This window comes from Tursiops truncatus, chromosome 17 (assembly GCF_011762595.2).
Source record: "Tursiops truncatus isolate mTurTru1 chromosome 17, mTurTru1.mat.Y, whole genome shotgun sequence".
NCBI lineage: Eukaryota > Metazoa > Chordata > Mammalia > Artiodactyla > Delphinidae > Tursiops > Tursiops truncatus.
Window position 1 is genome coordinate 45,428,719 of NC_047050.1, and position 24,215 is coordinate 45,452,933.

At 43.0% G+C, this 24,215-nt stretch overlaps 1 protein-coding gene across 3 annotated transcripts in view; it reads right to left on the reverse strand.

The window, feature by feature from the left end:
- KLF10 (KLF transcription factor 10) overlaps positions 1–24,215 on the reverse strand; it is a 42,955-nt gene that overhangs the window by 11,206 nt on the left and 7,534 nt on the right. The window lies entirely within an intron of this gene.

Consider the following 24,215-nt stretch of genomic DNA (forward strand, 5'->3'; position numbering starts at 1 on the left):
TTTGCCATTCCTGCATCAAGAGGTGAAGTTTAATTCCCCCAACCCTTGATTCTGGGCTGGCTTTGACCAGTAGGGACCTGGGTGGTACTATGGGACTTCATGCCTAGGTTTTAAGAAGGGTTTGAATTTCCTATTTTTACCCTCTTGGAAATCAGCCACTAGGCAGAGGAGCTTATTAGGCTAGGCTAACTTACTGAATAAAGAGAGAACATTTGAAGGGAGAATGGCCACGTGGAGACCAAGGCATCCCAACCACCAGCCAGGAACAAGACTCCAGATGCCTGACAGGGCGACTGGATGTCCTCCAGCCCCAGTCAAGCAGGCCTAGCTGACACAGCCTAGAGAAGAGATAAGCTCTACTTGAATTTCTGACCCACAGAATCATGAACAATAAATGGAAGAGTAACCCAGGCAGCATTTCCTGCCTCCTCTCCACCCAGTAGCCCCTTACCCCCACTTCTGTCTGCAGGGATGTCCCTAGGTTTTGGGGTGGTTTGATATGCCGCAAGGGATAACTGAAATAGTGGCTGTGTGTTTGTTTCAGCTCTGGAGAGACAGCCACCGTTTTCAAAATACTCATTTTATAAGAATACTTTTTTGTTTTTCAAAGAATCTAAAATGGCTGGAAGAAGGTTCCAGGAAGGAGAACTAAAAAAACTGATGAATTAGAAAAGGAAGAAAAATTGGAGCAAGAAATATTTTTTTTTTTAACTTGGAGAAGGGGGAAGTATGTAGATCTGGAAGAACCCTACCCCCAGCAGCCCCACTCCCGCTCCCCCCATCCCAGCACTCTACTGAGGCTCAGAAATGGAAATAAACATGTAATAGGAAGGAAGGGAGTTCACCTTGATCCAGCGCCTGCTATGCACCAGTTGCTGCCTGGTTCACTAGGAATATGGGGGACCTAATTTGACCCATTATATAAAGTCCATGGTTTATTATAACACTTTAGGATTTTTTTGGTAAAGAATTCAATTTTTCCACTCTCCATTCCACTCTTTTTTATCTACCCAGGAAGTGTGAAGCTAGTTAACTGGTTAAGTGGTACTGCAAGGTTACAAAATGAAAACAGCCTTATTGCCTTGGGGTTTTTTTTTTTTAAACAAAATAATATATGCTGATCATAAAAAAATACAAAAAGGAATAAAAAGATGAAAATCTCCTGTAATCCTGCTACCCAGAATTAACCACTATTAACATTTTGATATACATTTTTCACTCTTTTTCTCTGCCCTGCCTTCTCACTACCCCCCACCCCACCCTATAATAAGGTATGCTACTTTGTAACCTGCTTTTTGTTTATTAACTTAATCTATCACTCTGCACATCAATAATTATAGAGTTCTTACAGCCTATTTAAAAGTATGAGTTTCCATTTTCTCTGGAGAGTCTTAGTTACTACCTTTTTCCTATTGAGACTTCAGAATCCTGGAAATCTTGTCTAGTATCATGGGTATGAAAGGAGGGATGTTCCTTCACAGAGTCATCGCAGCGTCTAAGCTGAGGCACTGGCACAGTCATTTAGCACTAGAAACTCTCGTCTGAAGTGCCCGGTGCAGAACCTCCACATGTGGTACCCTACGACCAAGTGAAACTAGACTAAGCACAAAGGAAGAAAAAAGTCTGGTTTCTGGTTTGGATGCGCTCAGATGACCGCGGTCTCCTGGCTCACTGACAACCCACAGGAGCCATGTGGCTGACAGGGTCTTGGTGCTCCAGCTGGGTGTCAGGCCAGTGCCTCTGAGGTGGGAGAGCTGAGTTCAGGACATTGGTCCACCAGAGACCTCCCGGCTCCACGTGATATCAAATAGCGAAAGCTCTCCCATAGATCTCCATCTCAACGCTAAGACCCAGCTCCACGTAACGACCAGCAAGCTACAGTGCTGGACACCCTATGCCAAACAACTAGCAAGACAGGAACACAATGCCACCCATTAGCAGCAAGACTGCCTAAAATCATAATAAGGTCACAGACACCCCAAACCACACTACCGGACATGGTACTGCCCACCAGAAAGACAAGATCCAGCCTCATCCTCCAGAATACAGGCACCAGTCCCCCTCCACCAGGAAGCCTACACAACCCACTGAACCAAACTTAGCCACTGGGGGCAGACACCAAAAACAACAGGAACTATAAACCTGTAGCCTACAAAAAGGAGACCCCAAACACAGTAAGTTAAGGAAAATGAGAAGAAATAGAAACACACAGCAGATGAAGGAGCAAGGTAAAAACCTACCAGACCAAACAAATGAAGAGGAAATAGGCAGTCTACCTGAAAAAGAATTCACAGTAATGATAGTAAATATATGCCAAAATCTTGGAAATAGAATGGAGAAAATACAAGAAGTGTTTAACAAGGACTTAGAAGAAATAAAGAGCAAACAGTGATGTACAACACAATAAATGAAATTAAAAATTCTCTAGAAGTAATCAATAGCAGAATAACTGAGGCAGAAGAATGGATATGTGACCTGGAAGATAAAATAGTGGAAATAACTACTGCAGAGCAGAATAAAGAAAAAAGAATGAAAAGAATTGAGGGCAGTCTCAGAGACCTCTGGGACAACATTAAACAAACCAACTCTCGAATTATAGGGGTCCCAGAAGAAGAAGAGAAAAATAAAGGGACTGAGAAAATATTTGAAGAGATTATAGTTGAAAACTTCCCTAATATGGGAAAGGAAATAGTCAAGTCCAGGAAGCACAGAGAGTCCCATATCGGATAAATCCAAGGAGAAACACTCCAAGACACATATTAATCAAACTATCAAAAATTAAATACAAAGAAAACATATTAAAAGCAGCAAGGGAAAAACAAAAAATAACATACAAGGGAATCCCCATATGGTTAACAGCTGATTTTTCAGCAGAAACTCTGCAAGCCAGAAGGGAGTGGCGGGACATATTTAAAGTGATGAAAGGGAAAAACCTACAACCAAGATTACTCTACCCAGCTAGGATCTCATTCAGATTCGATGGAGAAATTAAAACCTTTACGGACAAGCAAAAGCTAAGAGAATTCAGCACCACCAAACCAGCTTTACAACAAATGCTAAAGGAACTTCTCTAGGCAGGAAACACAGAGAAGGAAAAGACCTACAACAACGAACCCAAAACAATTAAGAAAATGGTAATAGGAACATACATATTGATAACCACCTTAAATGGAAATAGATTAAGTGCTTCAACCAAAAGACATAGACTGGCTGAATGGATACAAAAACAAGACTCATATATATGCTGTCCACAATAGACCCACTTCAGACCTAGGGACACATACAGACTGAAAGTGAGGGGATGGAAAAAGATATTCCATGCAAATGGAAATCTGAAGAAAGCTGGAGTAGCAATCTTCATATCAGACAAAATAGACTTTAAAACAAAGACTATTACAAGAAACAAAGAAGGATACTACATAATGCTCAAGGGATCAATCCAAGAAGAAGATATAACAATTGTAAATATTTATGTACCCAACATAGGAGCACCTCAATACATAAGGCAAATACTAACAGCCATAAGAGGGGAAATCGACAGTAACACAACCATAGTATAGGGGACTTTAACACCCTACTTTCACCAACGGACAGATCATCCAAAATGAAAATAAATAGGGAAACACAAGCTTTAAATGATACATTAAACAAGATGGACTTAATTGATATTTATAGGACATTCCATCCAAAAACAACAGAATACACTTTCTTCTCAAGTGCTCATGGAACATTCTCCAGGATAGATCATATCTTGGGTCACAAATCAAGCCTTGGTAAATTTAAGAAAATTGAAATCGTATCAAGTATCTTTTCTGACCACAATGCTATGAGACTAGATACCAATTACAGGAAAAAATCTGTAAAAAATACAAACACATGGAGGCTAAACAATATACTACTTAATAACCAAGAGATGACTGAAGAAATCAAAGAGGAAATCAAAAAATACCTAGAAATAAATGACAGTGAAAACAGGACAACCCAAAACCTATGGGACACAGCAAAAGCAGTTCTAAGAGGGAAGTTTATAGCAATACAATCCTACCTCAAGAAACAAGAAACAACTCAAATAAACAACCTAACCTTACACCTAAGTCAATTAGAGAAAGAAGAACAAAAAAACCCCAAAGTTAGCAGCAGGGAAGAAATCATAAAGATCAGAACAGAAATAAATGAAAAAGAAATGAAGGAAACAATAGCAAAGATCAATAAAACTAAAAGCTGGTTCTTTGAGAAGATAAACAAAATTGATAAACCATTACCCAGACTCATCAAGAAAAAAAGGGGGAAGACTTGAATCAATAGAATTAGAAATGAAAAAGGAGAAGTAACAACAGACACTGCAGAAATACAAAGGATATTGAGAGATTACTACAAGCAACCATATGCCAATAAAATGGACAACCTGGAAGAAATGGACAATTTTTAGAAAAGCACAGCTTTCTGAGAGTGAACCAGGAAGAAACAGAAAATATAAACAGACCAATCACAAGCACTGAAATTGAAACTGTGATTAAAAATCTTCCAACAAACAAAAGCCCAGGAACAGATGGCTTCACAGGTGAATTCTATCAAACATTTAGAGAAGCGCTAACACCTATCCTTCTCAAACTCTTCCAAAATATAGCAGAGGGAGGAACACTCCCAAACTCATTCTACAAGGCCACCATCACCCTGATACCAAAACCAGACAAAGATGTCACAAAGACAGAAAACTACAGGCCAATATCACTGATGAACATAGATGCAAAAATCCTCAACAAAATACTAGCAAACAGAATCCAACAGCACATTAAAAGGATCATACACCATGATCAAGTGGGGTTTATCCCAGGAATGCAAGGATTCTTCAATATATGCCAATCAATCAATGTGATACACCATATTAACAGATTGAAGGATAAAAGCCATATGGTCATCTCAATAGATGCAGAAAAAGCTTTCGACAAAATTCAACACCCATTTATGATAACCACCCCCCACAGAAAGTAGGCAAAGAGGTAACTTACTTCAACATAATAAAGGCCATATATGACAAACCGACAGCCAACATCGTTCTCAATGGTGAAAAACTGAAACCATTACCACTAAGATCAGGAACAATACAAGGTTGCCCACTCTCACCACTATTATTCAACATACTTTTGGAACTTTTAGCCACAGCAATTAGAGAAGAAAAAGAAAATAAAAGGAATCCAAATTGGAAAAGAAGAAGTAAAGCTGTCACTGTTTGCAGATGACATGATACTATACATAGAGAAACCTAAAGACTTTACCAGAAAACTACTAGAGCTAATCAATGAATTTGGTAAAGTAGCAGGATACAAAATTAATGCACAGAAATCTCTTGCATTCCTATACACTAATGATGAAAAATCTGAAAGAGAAATTAAGGAAACACTCCCATTTACCACTGCAACAAAAAGAATAAAATACCTAGGAATAAACCTACCTAAGGAGACAAAAGACCTGTATGCAGAAAACTATAAGACACTGATGAAAAAAATTAAAGATGATACAAATAGATGGAGAGATATATCATGTTCTTGGATTGGAAGAATCAACATTGTGAAAATGACTCTACTACCCAAAGCAATCTGCAGATTCAGTGCAATGCCTATCAAACTACCACTGGCATTTTTCATAGAACTAGAACAAAAAATTTCACAATTTATATGCAAACATAAATGACCCCAAATAGCCAAAGCAATCTTGAGAAAGAAAAACGGAACTGGAGGAATCAGGCTCCCTGACTTCAGACTATACTACAAAGCTAGAGTAATCAAGACAGTATGTTACTGGCACAAAGACAGAAATATAGATCAATGGAACAGGATAGAAAGCCCAGAGATAAACCCACACACATATGGTCACCTTATCTTTGATAAAGGAGGCAAGAATATACAGTGGGGAAAAAACAGCCTCTTCAAGAAGTGATGCTGGGAAAACTGGACAGGTACATGTAAAAGTATGAGATCAGAACACTCCCTAACACCATACACAAAAATAAGCTCAAAATGGATTAAAGACCTAAATGTAAGGCCAGAAACTATCAAACTCTTAGAGCTAAATATAGGCAGAACACTCTATGACATAAATCACAGCAAGATCCTTTTTGACCCACCTCTTAGAGAAATGGAAATAAAAACAAAAATAAACAAATGGGACCTAATGAAACTTCAAAGCTTTTGCAAAGCAAAGGAAACCATAAACAAGACAAAAAGACAACCCTCAGAATGGGAGAAAATATTTGCAAATGAAGCAACTGACAAAGGATTAATCTCCAAACTTTACAAGCAGCTTATGCAGCTCAATATTAAACAAACAACCCAATCCAAAAATGGGCAGAAGACCTAAATAGACATTTCTCCAAAGAAGATATACAGATTGCCAAGAACACAGGAAAGAATGCTCAACATCATTAATCATTAGAGAAATGCAAATCAAAACTACAATGAGATATCATCTCACACCGGTCAGAATGGCCATCATCAAAAAATCTAGAAACAATAAATGCTGGAGAGGGTGTGGAGAAAAGGGAACAATTTGCACTGCTGGTGGGAATGTAAATTGATACAGCCACTATGGAGAACAGTATGGAGGTTCCTTAAAAAACTACAAATAGAACTACCATACAACCCAGCAATCCCACTACTGGGCATATACCCTAAGAAAACCATAATTCAAAAAGAGTCATGTACCAAAATGTTCATTGCAGCTCTATTTACAATAGCCAGGAGATGGAAGCAACCTAAGTGTCCATCATCGGATTAATGGATAAAGAAGATGTGGCATATATATACAATGAAATATTACTCAGCCATAAAAAGAAACGAAATTGAGTTATTTGTAGTGAGGTGGATGGACCTAGAGTCTGTCATACAGAGTGAAGTAAGTCAGAAAGAGAAAAACAAATACCGTATGCTAACAGATATATATGGAATCTAAGAAAGAAAAAAAAAAAGGTCATGAAGAACCTCGGGGTAAAACCGGAATAAAGACACAGATCTACTAGAAAATGGACTTGAGGATGTGGGGAGGGGGAAGGGTAAGCTGTGACAAAGTGAGAGAGTGGCATGGACATACATACACTACCAAATGTAAAATAGATAGCTAGTGGGAAGCAGCCGCGTAGCACAGAGAAATCAGCTTGGTGCTTTGTGACCACCTAGAGGGGTGGGATAGGGAGGGTGGGAGGCAGGGAGACGCAAGAGGGAAGAGATATGGGAACATGTGTATATGTATAACTGATTCACTTTGTTATAAAGCAGAAACTAACACACCATTGTAAGCAATTATACTCCAATAAAGATGTTAAAAAAAAACCAAACAGTATGGTACTGGCACAAAAACAGAAATATAGATCAATGGAATAGGATAGAAAGCCCAGAGATAAACCCACGCACATATGGTCACCTTATTTTTGACAAAGGAGGCAAGAATATACAATGGAGAAAAGACAGCCTTTTCAATAAGTGGTGCTGGGAAAACTGAACAGCTACATGTAAAAGAATGAAATTAGAACACTCCCTAACACCATACACAAAAATAAACTCAAAATGGATTAGAGACCTAAATGTAAGACAGGACACTATAAAACTCTTAGAGGAAAACATAGCAGAACACTATGACATAAATCACAGCAAGATCCTTTGTGACCCACCTCCTAGAGAAATGGAAATAAAAACAAAAATAAACAAATGGGACCTAATGAATCTTAAAAGCTTTTGCAAAGCAAAGGAAACCATAAACAAGACGAAAAGACAACCCTCAGAATGGGAGAAAATATTTGCAAATGAAGCAACTGACAAAGGATTAATCTCCAAAATTTACAAGTAGCTCATGTAGCTCAATAGCAAAAAGCAAACAACCCAATCCAAAAACGGTCAGAAGACCTAAATAGACATTTCTCCAAAGAAGATATACAGATTCCCAACAAGCACATGAAAAAATGCTCAACATCATTAATCATTAGAGAAATGCAAATCAAAACTTCAGTGAGGTATCACCTCACACCAGTCAGAATGGCCATCATCAAAAAATCTACAAACAATAAATGCTGGAGGACTTCCCTGGTGGCTCACTGGTTAAGAATCCGCCTGCCAATGCAGGGCACACGGGTTCAAGCCCTAGTCCGGGAAGATCCCACATGCCGTGGAGCAACTAAGCCCGTGCACCACAACTATTGAGCCTGAGCTCTAGAGCCCATGAGCCACAACTACTGAGACCACGCTCCACAACCACTGAAGCCCACGTGCCCAGAACCTGTGCTCTGCAACGAGAAGCCACTGCAATGAGAAGCCCGCACACCGCAAAGAAGAGTAGCCCCTACTCCCCACAACTAGAGAAAGCCTGTGCACAGCAACGAAGGCTCAACACTGCCAAAAACAAACAAACAAATAAATATAAAAATTAAAAAGAATAATAAATAAATTCTGGAGAGGGTGTGGAGAAAAGGGAACCCTCTTGTACTGTTGGTGGGAATGTAAATTGATACTATGGAGAACAGTACGCAGGCTCCTTAAAAAACTAAAAATAGAACTACCGTATGACCCAACAATCCCACTACTGGGCATATAACCTGAGAAAACCATAATTCAAAAAGAGTCATATACCACAATGTTCACTGCAGCTCTATTTACAATAGCCAAGACATGGAAGCAACCTAAATGTCCATTGACAGATGAATGGATAAAGAAGATGTGGCACATATATACAATGGAATATTACTCAGCCATAAAAAGAAATGGAATAGAGTTATTTGTAGTGAGGTGGATGGACCTAGAGTCTGTCATACAGAGTGAAGTAATTCAGAAAGAGAAAAACAAGTACCGTATGCTAACACATATATATGGAATCTAAGAAAAAAAAAAAAGGTCATGAAGAACCTCGGGGTAAGATGGGAATAAAGACACAGACCTACTAGAGAATGGACTTGAGGATATGGGGAGGGGGAAGGGTAAGCCGTGACAAAGTGAGAGAGTGGCATGGACATATATACACTACCAAACGTAAAACAGATAGCTAGTAGGAAGCAGGGAGATCAGCTTGGTGCTTTGTGACCACCTAGAGGGGTGGGATAGGGAGGGTGGGAGGCAGGGAGACGCAAGAGGGAAGAGATATGGGAACATGTGTATATGTATAACTGATTCACTTTGTTATAAAGCAGAAACTAACACACCATTGTAAAGCAATTATACTCCAATAAAGATGTTTTAAAAAATTAAAAAATTTTAAAAATTAAAAAATAAATGGTTCTGAAGAACCTAGGGGCAGGACAGGAATAAAGACGCAGACATAGAGAATGGACTTGAGGACACGGGGAGGGGGAAGGGTAAACTGGGACGAAGTGAGAGAGTGGCATGGACATATATACACTACCAAATGTAAAATAGATAGCTAGTGGGAAGCAGCCACATAGCACAGGGAGATCAGCTCAGTGATTTGTGACCACCTAGAGGGGTGGGATAGGGAGGGTGTGAGGCAGACACAAGAGGGGGGGGATTTGGAGATATATGTATACGTATAGCTGATTCACTTTGTCATAAGCAGAAACTAACACACCATTGTAAAGCAATTATACTCCAATAAAGATGCAAAAAATAAAAAGAAGGGATGTTCCTTTTCAAAGGCCGAACATCTTCCAGCTTCTTTGTGGATTATAATCGAGATTATAACACACACCTGCAGCAGGGTAAATAATAGAAAAAGCTATGGTTAATGGTCTCTGTCCAGCATGTGGCACCAGCAATTTTTTCTTTCTCTCTTTTTTTTTTTTTTTTTGCGGTACGCGGGCCTCTCACCGCTGTGGCCTCTCCCGTTGCCGAGCACAGGCTCCGGACGCGCAGGCTCAGCGGCCATGGCTCACGGGCCCAGCCGCTCCGCGGCATGTGGGATCTTCCCGGACCGGGGCACGAACCCGCGTCCCCTGCATCGGCAGGCGGACCCTCAACCACTGCGCCACCAGGGAAGCCCCATGCACCAGCAATTTTAATTGAAATCTTCTGACTGTTGAGAAGATCTTCTAGAAGAAGGGCAAGGGTCATAAATGTTCTCCCTTGGGGTTCTTCAACCTCCAATCCCACCAAGCCTGACTGCAATGGTGTGCAGTCTTCTCAGAAAATCCTTCATTTCACCCCTGAAGACAAGCACATAAGCCCTTTTGGTTTTAAGTGCTATGTTGCTACCGGTAACAGATATAAAACAAATATAGGGATGACCTAACTGACCAAAAACAGACTGGAAGATGTGATAAAGCTTCCAGAATCTGACATGGTCTTTCTACAGTTTAATGAAGCCTATGAGCTCCTTCTCAGAATAATGTTTTGAAGCTCATAAAATGCAATTTGTCAGATTACAAAGGAAACCATTATACTGATATAGTTATCAAAATATTTAAAAAATTGTAATTTAGAAATATAGTGCACGTTCATGAACACATTCAAAAACAAGATCTAGTGTGGGTCTAATAACTGAAGTAATATTGAAGTTGTGATGAACATAAACATGATTTTGAAATGTGCAATAGTTGCAACTCGGTATAGAAATACCTGTGATTTCTATTAGTGACAAAGTCACAGGTCCTGCTGATGCTACTGTGGTTTGTTTTCTATATGTAGTTATGTTTAAGAAAATGCTAAGGTTGAAGACTCCTGAACTCTATTCACAAATGTCTTGGGGGCCTGAGGAACCCCAGATTAAGCACCCCTGCTTAACCTGCTTTTAAGAAGGAAAAATGGACCCTGGTACTCTTCAATCAAGGGAGGGACCCACTAGTATCTCCACCCACCTCACATTCAGTGAAGATCTGACTGCCCCTCTTAACTAAGTTGCACTGAAGCAGGAGGATTGAGTCTGAGTAGCAGTGAATGCAATTTGCATCCCAGAGGACCACCAGACTGGGCAGCCTCACCACCAATCCATTTTTGTTTGGCTCTGAAATGAGCTCTTCCTGGGTGTCTTTCTTTTGGAATGAAGAAACGTGGGGCATGGGGAGAAGGGGATGTAAGTAAAGCACGACCTTGAGAGGCAGTTGCAGAGTCTGAAAATCTGGCTGCACTGGCTCTTCTGGGTATTCTTGGAATAGTCACTTTAACCTGCCCAGCCTTGGTTTTCTCACCTGTAACATGGGAGTTAAATAACTGATACCCAAGGATATCAGGGTGTTGGGAAGAGTGGAAATATGACAGTCTATGTAAAAAATGTTTGGCAAAGACTGAAGCAGTGCTTGTCAAACTCTAATGTGCATAGAATCCCTTGGCGACCTTGCTAAAGGCAGATTCTGATTCTGCAGGTCTGGGGTGGGCACCAAGATTCTGCATTTCTAACAAGCAGCATCCCAGGTGTTACCTAAGCTGTTGGTCTGAGGACCACACTTTGAGTAGCAAGTACTCCACGAATGTTCCTTGTTATCACTTAGTGTCACTTTAATATTCCATCTAACTCTCTCACACAAGGAGGATGACAGCTGAAGATAGGGAGGGAGGCACAGCCCATCAAGTGAGGCCGGGCTTCTGCTCAGCAAGATACTCTGGTCTTGCAGCCCCACCTCCCCTCCCTGCCTTCCACTACCAGCCATAGTGAACAATGGCCATAACCAAGTCAAATCATGTTTCAGGCCAGATCAGCACAAACTAACCAATCATGGGAGTGGGAACAAACACCGAATGGGATATTTGTGCAAAGAAGTATATGTAGAAAACGTTTTGCACTTGTAATGCTAAACATATCCCAAACTTCCCAGAGAATACATGTTGCATCTTTTGGTTTTGCAAGTCAGATCATTCATCCCTGCACAATGCTTCTAAAGCATCCCCTTTCTCGTGGTACTCACAGGTGAAGAGCTTTAGATAGCTCCCTATGACCTGTTGTATCTACTCTAAGCTTCTGTCTTAGAATGCCTAAGAATGACCAATATCAGAAGGGTGATAACGGTGCAGCTGAGAATGTGGAAGATGGAACACTAGGGCACTGTTGGAGGGAGTGTCAACTGGTACCATCATTCAGAAGAGCAATCTGGCAGCTGTTGAGATTAAGCATGCACATGCCCTATGACCTGTGGAAAAAATCTGGAATATATACTCCAAGGAAATTCCCCCACGGGTCCATAAGGATGTTCATCGTGGGATTTCTTGGGGTAGCTGGATGTTGGAGACAGCCTAGGTGCTTATCATTAGAGAAAGGGATTATTAGTAAATCTGGCAGATGTACACTTAAAAACTAAATAGCAGTTAAGAAATGTCAACCAGATGTACATAGCAACACTGATGGATCTTAGAAACCTAGTGTTGAGGGGAAAACATAGGAAACAGAACAGGATTTATAGCACATTATCATTTCTGTAAAGACACATTCACATAAAAGTAATATGCCTTTTGAAGAAGGTATGCATGCACATCTAAAGATATAGTAAACATGAAAGTAGGTACTATGGGGGCAAAGGGAATATAATTAGGGTTTGGAGGTAAAAAGTAAAAGTAAAGTAAGAGAACCTTACATGGATTAATGATGAAGTGCTTAAAAAACTGAGTTTTTAATTCAAATTTCTTCACCTGGGGTGAAAAAAAGATAAAAGCAAAACAAGCCCCCTAAAACTTTCCTCTATAACAGCCTTCACAATCCAGTCCCACGTGACCTATCCCACATGTAACTCCCCATTTCGGGTGCCATCTTCCTCGCTGTTGCCTCACCACAGATCATGGACTTTCTCTCTTTGACGTCTTTTTGGCTGCAGTCAGAGTTTTCTCATCTTGGTTTCTTGCTACACTCACTTTCAATAGGTCCCTAGCAGACAGAACCTGGGCTCTAAGGTAATGTGGACATCATTGTCCAAAGATGCATCAGAATATGTTAGATCAGGGGTTTGCTTCCCCAGCTTTGGTGACACTACTGATTTGATAGAGAATCTAAGGAAGTCACTTAATTGTGCATCTCTCTCCTGTAGGACATACAACCCAGGATGGTCATCTTTAATTCAAGTATTTCTGTTCTTCATTAGACTGTGAGGTCGTAGAGTGTGGGAACCTTATTTGCCTGTGTCCACTGCCCAGAATTAATCACATAAGAAGCCCTTCTCTAATAATGTTTTAGAAATGGATTCCCCAGCCCCCTAAGCCAAACGGTGGAGCAACCTGGCCTCTAACTATTTTATATCTAATTCAAAACTTTAACTGGTAGTAGTTTCAAAGTGCCTTGTGTTATGGTCCTAGAATATGCCACAAAATTAATACATGATAACAAGGAGAGAGGTGCTCCAGTTCTTGTGTCCAAAGGTATAAAGTACCATCTCTATTTTCCTTCCCTTCAAGAAACGGTGTAATGTATGTCCCAGAAATGACTGGATAAAACTAAAAAGAGAGTTTGGACATAGTTAAAGTGAACTCTTGGGTTCCCATGGTTTGAAAAGGAAAGCAGAATCGTATGAAACACTGGGGTGAAAGCCTTTACGAGAAAGGAGTGGGTATTCATCACTGCAGCCTCGTATCCTTCAGAAAGATGGAAGCTACCTTCTGTGCAGCCAGATCTGGCATGCACATGACCAGAAGGGTCAGGTATTTGCCTGGTTGGTTGTTTATGGGAAAGCCAGCACTTCTGTTTCCCACGTGGTGAGAACACGAAGCTCCCCTCTGAGGAAGTCTGCAGCATAACACAGCATCAGGGGAATCCTCCAGCCTAGAGGGGACTACAGCCGCCAGTCCTGATTGGTGCATTCTCCAGGAGGCGGGGGGCAGAACTTCTTGCGAGATCTGAGGGCCTGAAGTTGGTGGCCCTGAAGGTGGGGCGGAGAACTTCTGTGTCATTTTGATCACTGTGGCCACAAGCCCAGCACAAGGGCACGGGCTTCTGGAACAGGTTTTTCTCCTTGTACTGATCACTTTTCTCAAAAGGAAAGAGTAATTTCTAAATTTAAATTTTCACCACTGCCCATCTAGGACAGCGTCCAACACTCATTGTTACACACCCAACTAAATGCAATGAAAAGACCCTCTCACAGCTGAGGGACAAGCAAGCAGGTGGTGAAATGGATTGGTCCAGGGCCTGGCTTCATGCTCCCATCACCAGAGCAGTTGGCAGTTTTCAGCTCCAAGAGACATTTGCTGTCTGCTAGGACTCGGGGTGGTTAGCTTCTGCTGCCTGCTGCTCCAGGAGAGAATTCAAAACCCGAACATATGGAGAATATTTAAACTTAAATTTGGGTGTATGGCATTGGTTCCCTCGTACATTCGGCTTTGAAATTCACCATCTGTTTAGTATAAGAAGGCCGGGCGGACTAGGTGCCCGCTGTTCTGTGGTTTCGTACACCTTCTGAATCACCCCCGCACTGTCCCCAGCCCTCCCACCCTCTTCCGCCCATTGGAGGTCACACAGCCTCACCTTTTCAGGCAGTGGGCTTTAATAATTGCTGGGATATGGCAACACTAGGATTAACTGTGAGGAAAAAGTGGAAGGATAGGAAGAAGGACTGTAGTGGAAAGTGATATAGGTTCCTTCATAAGAGCAAAAATTAGGAAAGATCAGTGAATCTCTTGCATGCTAGAATCACCTGGGGAGCTCTTCAAAATGCCCAGTTCAGCTGCACCCAGGACCAATTAAGTCAGCAACTCTGGAGGTGGGACGGAGACATCAGTAGGATCAGGGAGTATCAGTTTTTGTAGATCCTCAGGTGATTCCGGGAGACTTGGGTCATGGTTCCAATCAAGCCACTAATCTCCTGTTGTCTAGGGAAAATCACTTACCCACTTTCTCTTCAGTTTTCTTACCTATTAAATGAGAGGATTGCCTCCAAATGTATTTGACCAAAAGCAACACAAGTTTGACCCCCAGGGACCATTTTCTAGAATGGTTTTCTAGCTCTGAAATTCTAAGAATGCATTCAAATGGCAATCAAAAGTCATGGTGAGGGCTTCCCTGGTGGCGCAGTGGTTGAGAGTCCGCCTGCCGATGCAGGGGACACGGGTTCGTGTCCCGGTCCGGGAAGATCCCACATGCCGCGGAGCGGCTGGGCCCGTGAGCCATGGCCGCTGAGCCTGTGCGTCCGGAGCCTGTGCTCCGCAACGGGAGAGGCCACAATAGTGAGAGGCCTGTGTACCGAAAAAAAAAAAAAGTCACGGTGAGGTTTGAACTCTGAAGTGTCTTGAAGTATCTGATCTGAATGTTGCTGTCTACTTAAAACTAATCGCACAAACTCTTCCAGCAAAATTCTGGTAAAAGAACCCGGGTAACTTTTTAGGGCCTCCTCTAGTAAAGGAAATGTCATTCTGCTTCTATTTCACAAGACTTTGAAGAAAGGACAGTGGATCTGTTTGTCTCGCATTGCTACTTAGCTAGAGAATTAGGCAACAGTTGAGAAAGGTCGCTGGTGCTTGCTCACACTCCCTCTCTTTCTCTTCCCACATCTGAGGATAATTGCTACCAGGCAAGAGCATTTAATATGAATTCACTTAGAGAATCACAGTTTTGTAATCAGTGGGGGAAAAAGTTTGATTGGAACTTCATATTGAAAAATGAAACTAAATGATATTAAAATATGTTTTCTTAGGTTTAATAAGTCTAGGTTATCACTGCAAATGTGCACTAATTCTCTTGTTTTACAAGCATCATTCTTTTTTTTAATTAATTAATTAATTCGGTTGCGCCGGGTCTTAGTTGCGGCAGGCAGGCTCCTTAGTTGTGGCATGCATGTGGGATCTAGTTCCCTGACCAGGGATCGAACCCGGGCCCCCTGCATTGGGAGTGCGGATTAACCACTTAACCACTGCGCCACCAGGGAAGTCCCAAACATGCACTAATTCTTAGAGAATGAATTATATGTTATTTTTCTCAGCATACATTTTCTGACAAAATTATAAATCATAACATTTTTCACTTTACTTGGACTTTTAAAGCCCTATCACAGAAGAAGTAGGGGGTAGTAGTATTACCTGAGAAGTGATGTTTTAGTAGGGACCAATTTTATAACTTTATAAGAATATTTTCACTGCTTAACTTCCTGACTTCAAGGAATTAGAGTAATTATAAATATGCATGTAAATACTTATGTCATATGTCCCCATCTATATGCAAAAGAGGTAAATGTACACTGTAAACTGTATGCTAGGTAATGCAAGTTACTGTATTCTGTATTTGAATATGGCATTACAGATAGTTACTATCTCCTGTGATTGGAGAAGTGGGTATATTAACCAAGTTTTAGTTTCTAAACCCCAAAACCTATCTCCTCCTACTCTACCATGGGCAATATACCACAGTCAATTTTTATAGATTCCTAGTTATTTCAGTAGCCATCTAATGACTATGTCCTCAGAAAGAAATTGACCAGCTAACTTTTACGCATTGTAAATAATCTATTAATAATCTCGAACACTTACTGAGCTAAGGCTCTGTTCCAAGCACATCCCCATATTGTCTCAGTATTTACAGCAGCCCTGTGACCAACGTGAATAACACCATCTCCATTCTGTAAATAAGTTCACATGCATGCTCTATTTTGTTAACTACCCATTGAAATAATGTTTTCTGTAACAAGTCTTCCCATGTGGAAATCCTTTCTCCTTAGTCCTGTCTGAAAAGCATTTCCCTGGCCCTGGACAGGGAGTAACTCTGTGTATATAACTTTCTAGCCCCAACATTCATCACAGAATCCTAGACCTGAGTTGGATCTCCTTTGACATCAGCTCAAACCCTTCCCAGCATCCTGACAGGTGACCCCTCCACCCCCTGATTCAATGGTTCCAGTGCTCAGCTGCTCACCACCTCCTGGGGCACTTCATTTTTATTTTAAAATAATTATAATTGTTCAAAAGTTTTTTCCTCGTACCAAGTGGATACTTCTTCCTATAGCTTCCATCCCACTAATCCCAGTTCTGCCATTGTGGAGTTCCACCCCAACCAAATCTAATTCCTTTTCTGTGTGGATGCCATTCATGTATTTGAAGCCCCTTATCACCTGAACAGTGAAGAGAATCTTCCTGCTGTGTGTTTACACATCTTAATCACTTTTTCGGCAGGCTGTAAACCTTGAACCAGAGCTTTTCCCGGAATTGAGCATCAATTAGTAAAGTAAATCAGGACCAACTAAATAAAGGTTAAACACAGGCCAGTAAATCACTTATAAAATGTTTGCATAATCCTCCAAAACAAAGGGTATTTTTTCCCCCAGACAACTGTGTAAAGGAGGCCTAAACCCACTAACAAGAATGTGATAAAGAAAGGTCACAAGGGGGAATTCCCTGGCGGTCCAGCAGGTTCGAGGGCGCAGGTTCAATCCTTGGTCGGGGAACTAAGATCCCGCAAACCACAAGGCCGAGGGGGGAAAAAAAAAGGTCACAAGGTTGTTAATCCACTTCCTGGGCCTGACCCAAGCATCCTTCCTACCACTGCTTACAGCTTGAGATCCTCCAGGGGCTATGCTTCTGAATTGGTTCATTTTGACAACTGACCTCTTTTTAAAGCAGAGGTTCTCTATGAGATGGCCCTTGCATTTCAGTAGCCACCTTCTGGCCAACTCCTGCCTTTTAGGAGTATAAGAAGCTGGATGCAGTTGAAGAAGCAGCCTCATTTCATCTCCTTGGGCAAAGATGAGGGAGGCAGGTGGACAGTGTTAGAAGGGAGGAGGTAATCTTTCAGTTACCTTGTTTTTTTGTTGTTGTTTTTTTGGCCACACCACATGGCTTGCAGGATCCTAGTTCCCCGACCAGGATTGAATGCGCACACTCGGCAGTAAAACTGCGGAGTCCTAACCACTGGACCACCAGGGAATTCCCATCAATTCCCTTGTTTTTTAAGTTGAGGGATGCTTCTGAGTTTGGGAGTTCCAGGGTTTTCTTTGCCCAGCTGATTCCTCATCATTATCTGGGGGAAGGAATCGGCCTGAAAGAGCAACATGAAGCACGGCGCCCTCTTCTAGTGAAGGGAATCAAGGCCTGCTGAGGTTGCCCCCGTGGGCCCACACCTTCAGACCTTCCCACAGTCACATGTCCCATCCCCCTGTGGGACACATCTAAACTTCCCAGGTACGCCAGCTGTGGAAGCAGAGTGGGAATTTCAGTTCTGCAAGCTGAAAAGAGTTCTGGAGTCGGATGGTGATGATGGTTGTACAATGTTATGAATGTACTAATACCACTGACATGGTCAAGATGGTAAATTTTATGTCATGTGTATGTTACCACAGTACAGACTTGGGGGTATGCGGGAGGGCTGTGGCCACTCCTGGAGGCTGAGCCCACCAAGTGCACTCGAGAAGCTGGGGTGTGGTCTCCTGATTAGAGCGATGGTCCCCAGGCCGGGTGCTCATGAACTGCACTGGGGAGTTTCAGATACAGATTCCTGAGCCCCGCCATAAAGACCCTGATTTGGCGCCTCTAGGGTAGGGCCTGGGAGTCAGTATTTTCCAAACACGCCTCAGATGGTTTTGATAATCAGCCAAGTGTGGGATCTGCTGGGCTGGGTCGTCAGGGAGCCTTTGTTATTAACCTCGGCGAATTCCAGGCGCTTGCTTCTTTTGGACTTAGACTCAACTACAGAGGTGCACAGCACAGTGGGGCATGTCTCTGGACCTTTCAGGCTGTTGCTTGCCATTCAGTCATTTGACGAATGTATATTAAGTGCCCACCCTGTGCCGGGAACGGGGCTATGTCAGAAGAGGCAGGGTCTCAGCTCTCACAGAGCACGTCATCCAGCAGAGATGGATTAGACCCCCTCACCCCTGCCCCTGACCCTTCCCTTTCCAGCAGCCTTCACTCCCTTGCATTTTTTATTTCCCAGCCTGCTCACCTTACTAGATCAAGTTTTAAAAATTCTTTCAGAGCTCAATCTGTGTCCAATTCATTTCTAGGCTGTCATTTTCTCCTGGACCCACCCCTTCCCCCATTGCCCACACCTAGAGTTATGGTTTGCACCCAGTAAATGTTTGTTAAAGAGATTCATTCATTCACCCAACCAATATTTACAGAGTGCCTACTATGCGCTAGGCATAATTGTAGGTTTCAGGGTTATGAGGAGGGCGAGATATCTAGGATGCAGAATTTAAGCAGCAGCTCCCTCTAGCAGCAGCAAGAGCAGGGCTGTCACCTGAGAGTGAGCGCCTCCTTAAATTTTGTGCCCTAGGTGCCTCGCTTGTCTCACCCTAGTCCCAGCCCTGCTGGGGACACAGCCATGAACAAAACAGACAGAGATCAATGCACCTAAGTAAATTCTCCCTTCTCCCAGCGTCTTTGTGGGGCTCTGCATGTTGCCTGTCCTTAAGTCTCTTTCATTTGTGTGCCATCTGCCTTCCCACCTAGACTGTGAAGTCTTATTCTGGTCTGCCCCTTCCTCTTCCCACCCCACCTCCACAAGCATCCTGCCTAGACAATGTTTTCCAGAATCTTGTCCTTGACCATCTGCATGGGACTTCCTCGTGGCACCGTTTAAAATGCAGCGTCCTGGTCTCACCTTTTGAGTCAGGTCCTTTGAGGGTGAAACTCAGGATTCCCCATCAAGGTCCCTGGGTTGTCAAGGCAGGTTTAACGTGTGAGGGTCCCCAGCCCGCCGATTTGTTCAGTCAGTACTGCTGACTAATACTAGGAGAAGACAGGGGAAAGGGGCATCTTGAATGTGCTTCAGTTTCTTTGTGATTCTGGTCACAAAGTCAGAAGACACAGGTGTGGGAAAGGGATGGTCTGGAGAGCTACATGCTGGCCTTGACTCTGACCCTATGGGGCTCTGCAGGGAGATCTCTCAGCTCAGCCTTGCACCTTAGCTGGGCCACTCCAGGCCCTGCCCCATCACCCCTGGAGATTTATCGGGTTGCCTGCCTTACCTCCCCAGGCAGCTAGAGGCTGGCATTTCCCGTAGCTTTGGGTCAAAAGTTTCCATGGAGCCAGTGGAAGTGGTGTGTACGTAGGTGGCTGAGGGGAGAGTCTGAGAGCCCCAGGGCAAATAAGGAACGTGGGAGGGTCTGTGAATCTGGTCCTCCCTGACCTCTAAGGCAGGTACCCACCATTTTCACTTGCTTCACATAGTGCCCTGCACAGATGCCCACACACTTTGGACTGTCAGGTGCATACTGTTTAATGGTAATCATCTGAATGAAATAAATCCATTGTGTGAGTTCCCAGTAAACCCAGTTTGCAGGGTGGAGCATATGTCAGCTTTCCCAATCCATCGACACCTTGGCAGTATCAGGTGAGATTCCTCTGCCGATCCACCACACCGAGCTCCCTCAGAGAAGAGCTCAGGAGAGTAGGTCTCATCTGCTTTTGAAAGGGTGCAGGCATGCAGATGGAGGACCAATCAAAGTCCAGCTGAGGAGGGAATTTGGGGTAGTGTCAACATCTGGACACGGTCCCAGGGTCCCTAAATGGCAGGTTATTGAGGGCTTTCAACAGCAGGCCATGAGGGTTGAATTGATTAATAACCTATTTATTTGCTTGTAAGGTTGGTGACAGTGGTTTTCAAGGTTTATGTGCATCAGTATCACCTATAGAGCTTGTTAAAACAGGTGCCCAGATGCGACCTCGGAATCTTGAGAGTTGGAGCTTGGGAATTTGTCTTTCAACATCTCCCCAAGCAATTCTGCTACACACACATCTCAGAACCTCAGGTGCTTTGAACTAAGGACTCTGCAGTGTTTGTGTCTTTATTCTGCACACCCCTCCCCCGCTTTCCTTCAAGCGTGCTGGTTTGTACCCTGAACTTGGCTAAAATGAAACTACCTCTCCCAGCTCCCCTTCCCCGTAACGCTGAGTTAGAGATGGACAAAGGAGGAACTCGTAAAAGATCTGGAAGATGAATGTGGGGTGGCGGCCATTACTCTCAGAAGGTGGTCAGGGTTAAGTTCGGTGACAGGCAGACACAGAGGCGCCAGGTCCCACTTGTCCTCACTCTCCTCCACTCCACATCCAGCTCCTCCTAACAGCAGCCCCAGACCCTCCCTCAGATGCTTGGTGGCAGAGCCCTGGAGGAGGGACCCACACAGGGCAGAGTCCCCCTGCAAAACCTCCCTGAAGGCTTTTTTGCGGTCCCTCCGCAGTGGTGGGACCTACTTAACTTATCCGACTGGATGTTTGGTGGCTCCTTCTCTGACCCTCCAGTCCCTTCCAGGTCTTCACCTCCCCAGCTCCTCCCACAGGGAAGTCAGGTCTCCCTCCTATAACAAATCCCTTACCTCAGAACTCACAGGGGCTTCTGCTTCCCCTAGGTGAACCCTGACTGACCAGTCAAGAAACACTTCCCGTGTCCAAAATAAAGCAAGACTTGGGAATTGGCCTTCCATTTAGATCCAAGAAATGTTCGTGGGCTATTAAGATGTGTTGACATCAGTTACAAGGTAACTCAGTTAGTCCTACCATCCATGATCACAGGGTAATTGAAAAAGATGATTCCCCAGATTCTCTGCTGGCAAATAACAGCACCTTGGGCAAATTAGAAAAAGGTGCCTCCTTTGGGAAGCATTAGTAAAAATCACCCCTTCCTTCCTCCCGCTTTCCCTTTTAATCTGGGTGCCCTTGTGCAGGCCACAACCTGCATAACCGGATATATATAGCTGCCCTGGGTACCTATTCTGTCCATTAATGCCAAGGGGCCCTGAGTCCAGCCTCTAATTGCTTTCCTAGTATCATCAAGCATAGACAGGTCACAAAACAGTCTCACCAAAATGTTTCAGGGGAGAATAGAACTTCCTTGGTCCTTGTACAATTTTTCTGTCCCCAGTGCCATGGGCAGCCATCCTTCCCTGATCCTTCATGTCAACAAGCTCTAGCAAGATTACTGCAGCCCGCACTACACTGTAGTGTTACTATTTGTTTGATATCTGTCTCACCCACTAGACAGTGAGCTCCCTGAGGACAGGGGCTCTGATGTGGTTGCCTTTGGATCCCCAGTGACCAGTATAGTACCTGGCACAGAAAAGCATGCAATAAATGTTTGTGGAATGAATGAATGGATCAAGCAGAACTACAGGAAAACCCCTGTTTTCCTCAACTCCTCAGACTTCTGATATCAGACAGGTAGGTTTTTCTATACCCGACAACTCTCCAATCATCAGTGCACACCAACTGGGTACCTTATAGTTTAACTCAATTCTAACACTAACTGCCTGGAGCTAGCACAGACCCCACAGGTGAAGGGCTCAGTCCCATAAGACTGTCCCCCACTTCAGATGCCAGCCCCAAGTCCCAAGTTGTCACCTGTACTGCTGACCAACCAGCTATGAATCAGGGGTTCCCATGACCCTCTCCTCAGCTTCAAGTATTCGTTAGAATGGCTCATAGGACTTCCTTATATTTATTGTTTTACTGTAAAGGATATAATAAAGGATACAGGTGAACAGCCAGATGAAGTGGTACGTAGGTTGAGGTCTGGACGGTCCCAAGTGCAGGAGCTTTTGCCCCCATGGAGTTGGAGTGCAACACCCTCCCAGCACATGGATGTGTTCACCAACCCGGAAGATCTTTTATGGAGACTACATCATGTAGGCATGATCCATTATTAACTCATCTCCAGTCCCTCTCCCCTCCCCAGAGGAATGGTGGGGATGGGACTGAAAACTCCAAGCTTCTAATCGTGACTTGGTCTTTCTAGTGACCAGCCCCCATCCTGAGCCATCCAGAAGCCCACCAAGAGTCACCTCATTAGAACAAACGATGCTCCTGTCACCCAAGAAATTCCTAGGGATTTAGGAGCTCTGTGTCAGGAACTGGGGGCAGAGACCAAATATATAGTTCTTTTTAGATCACTAGAGGTCACATCTGGTTCTGGAGCTGAGTCTTTCCTATCAGGCTATGTCCTTGATTGAAAGGGTCAGGAACCAGGGACCAGATCTTTGCCTCCCTTATAGAGTATGTGATTCACACACCAAGAGGCCAGATACTGGGCACCATGGACCCTTCTGGTCTGAGGTCTTCACTGGTGCTTGGTCAATCTTGGCTGATCACAAGCTATATCCAGGTTAGTAAATATGTGACATGAGGGCCCCCAATCCATTCTCCAGTGCCCATGATCACTACTCTATTTCGGCCCTCAAGTCTTCTCAAGACAACACCCTGGATAGTTACTACCAACTGCTCAGAGTTGCTACACTAGATGGAAGCCATGTCTTGCCTTGAGCAGCCTCTGAGAGCTGTCTTACTGCCATCTGGGCCATCAGAGGCATCCATATTTTTGTTTGCAGGAAGGCCTTTGCCAAAGAATACCAACAAGTAAAGTAGAAATTGAGTCCTAAATAAATGGCCCCAACTTTATCCAACATAAGTAACCATTAAACCAACCACAAATAACCTTTTTTGTTCAATCAAATGTAAAAGGCAAAAAGATGGCTTTGTTTGTCTGATATGGTGCAACTTTAAAATGGAGGTTAGAAACTAAAAATAAAGTTACTGTATGATCCAGCGATCCCACTCCTGGGCATATATCTGGAGAAAACTCTAATTTGAAAAGATACATGCATCACAATGTTCATAGCAGCACTATTTACAATAGCTAAGACTTGGAAGCAACCTAAATGTCCATCAACAAAGGAATGGATAAAGAAGATGTGGTATATATATACACAATGGAATGTTACTCAGCCATAAAAAAGAATGAAATAATGCCATTTGCAGCAACATGGATGGACCTAGAGATTATCATACTAAGTGAAGTAATTCAGAGAAAGGCAAATATCATATGATGTCACTTATGTGTGGAATCGTTAAAAGTGATACAAATGAACATATTTACAGAACAGAAATAGACTCACAGACATAGAAAACAAACTTATGGTTGGTTACGAAAGGGGAAAGGGTGGGGAGGGAAAAATTAGTAGTATGGGATTAAAATATACACACTACGGGACTTCCCTGGTGGTCCCGTGGTAAAGAGTCTGCCTTACAATGCAGGCGACGCGGGTTCGATCCCTGATCAGGGAACTAAGATCCTACATGCCATGGGGCAACTAAGCCCGCGCACCACAGCTAAAGAGAGAAGCCCGCGCGCCGCAACGAAAGATCCTGCGTGCCTCAACAAAGATCCCGCGTGCCGCAACTAAGACCCGATGCAGCCAAAAATAAATAAATTAAATAAATAGTAAAATAAATCTTATAAAAAATATATACACACTACTATATATAAGAAAGATAAACAAGGACCTACTGTATAGTACAGGACACTATACTCGATATTTTGTAAGAACCTATAATGGAAAAGAACCACTTTGCTGTATACCTGAAATTCACAACATCGTAAACCAACTATATTCC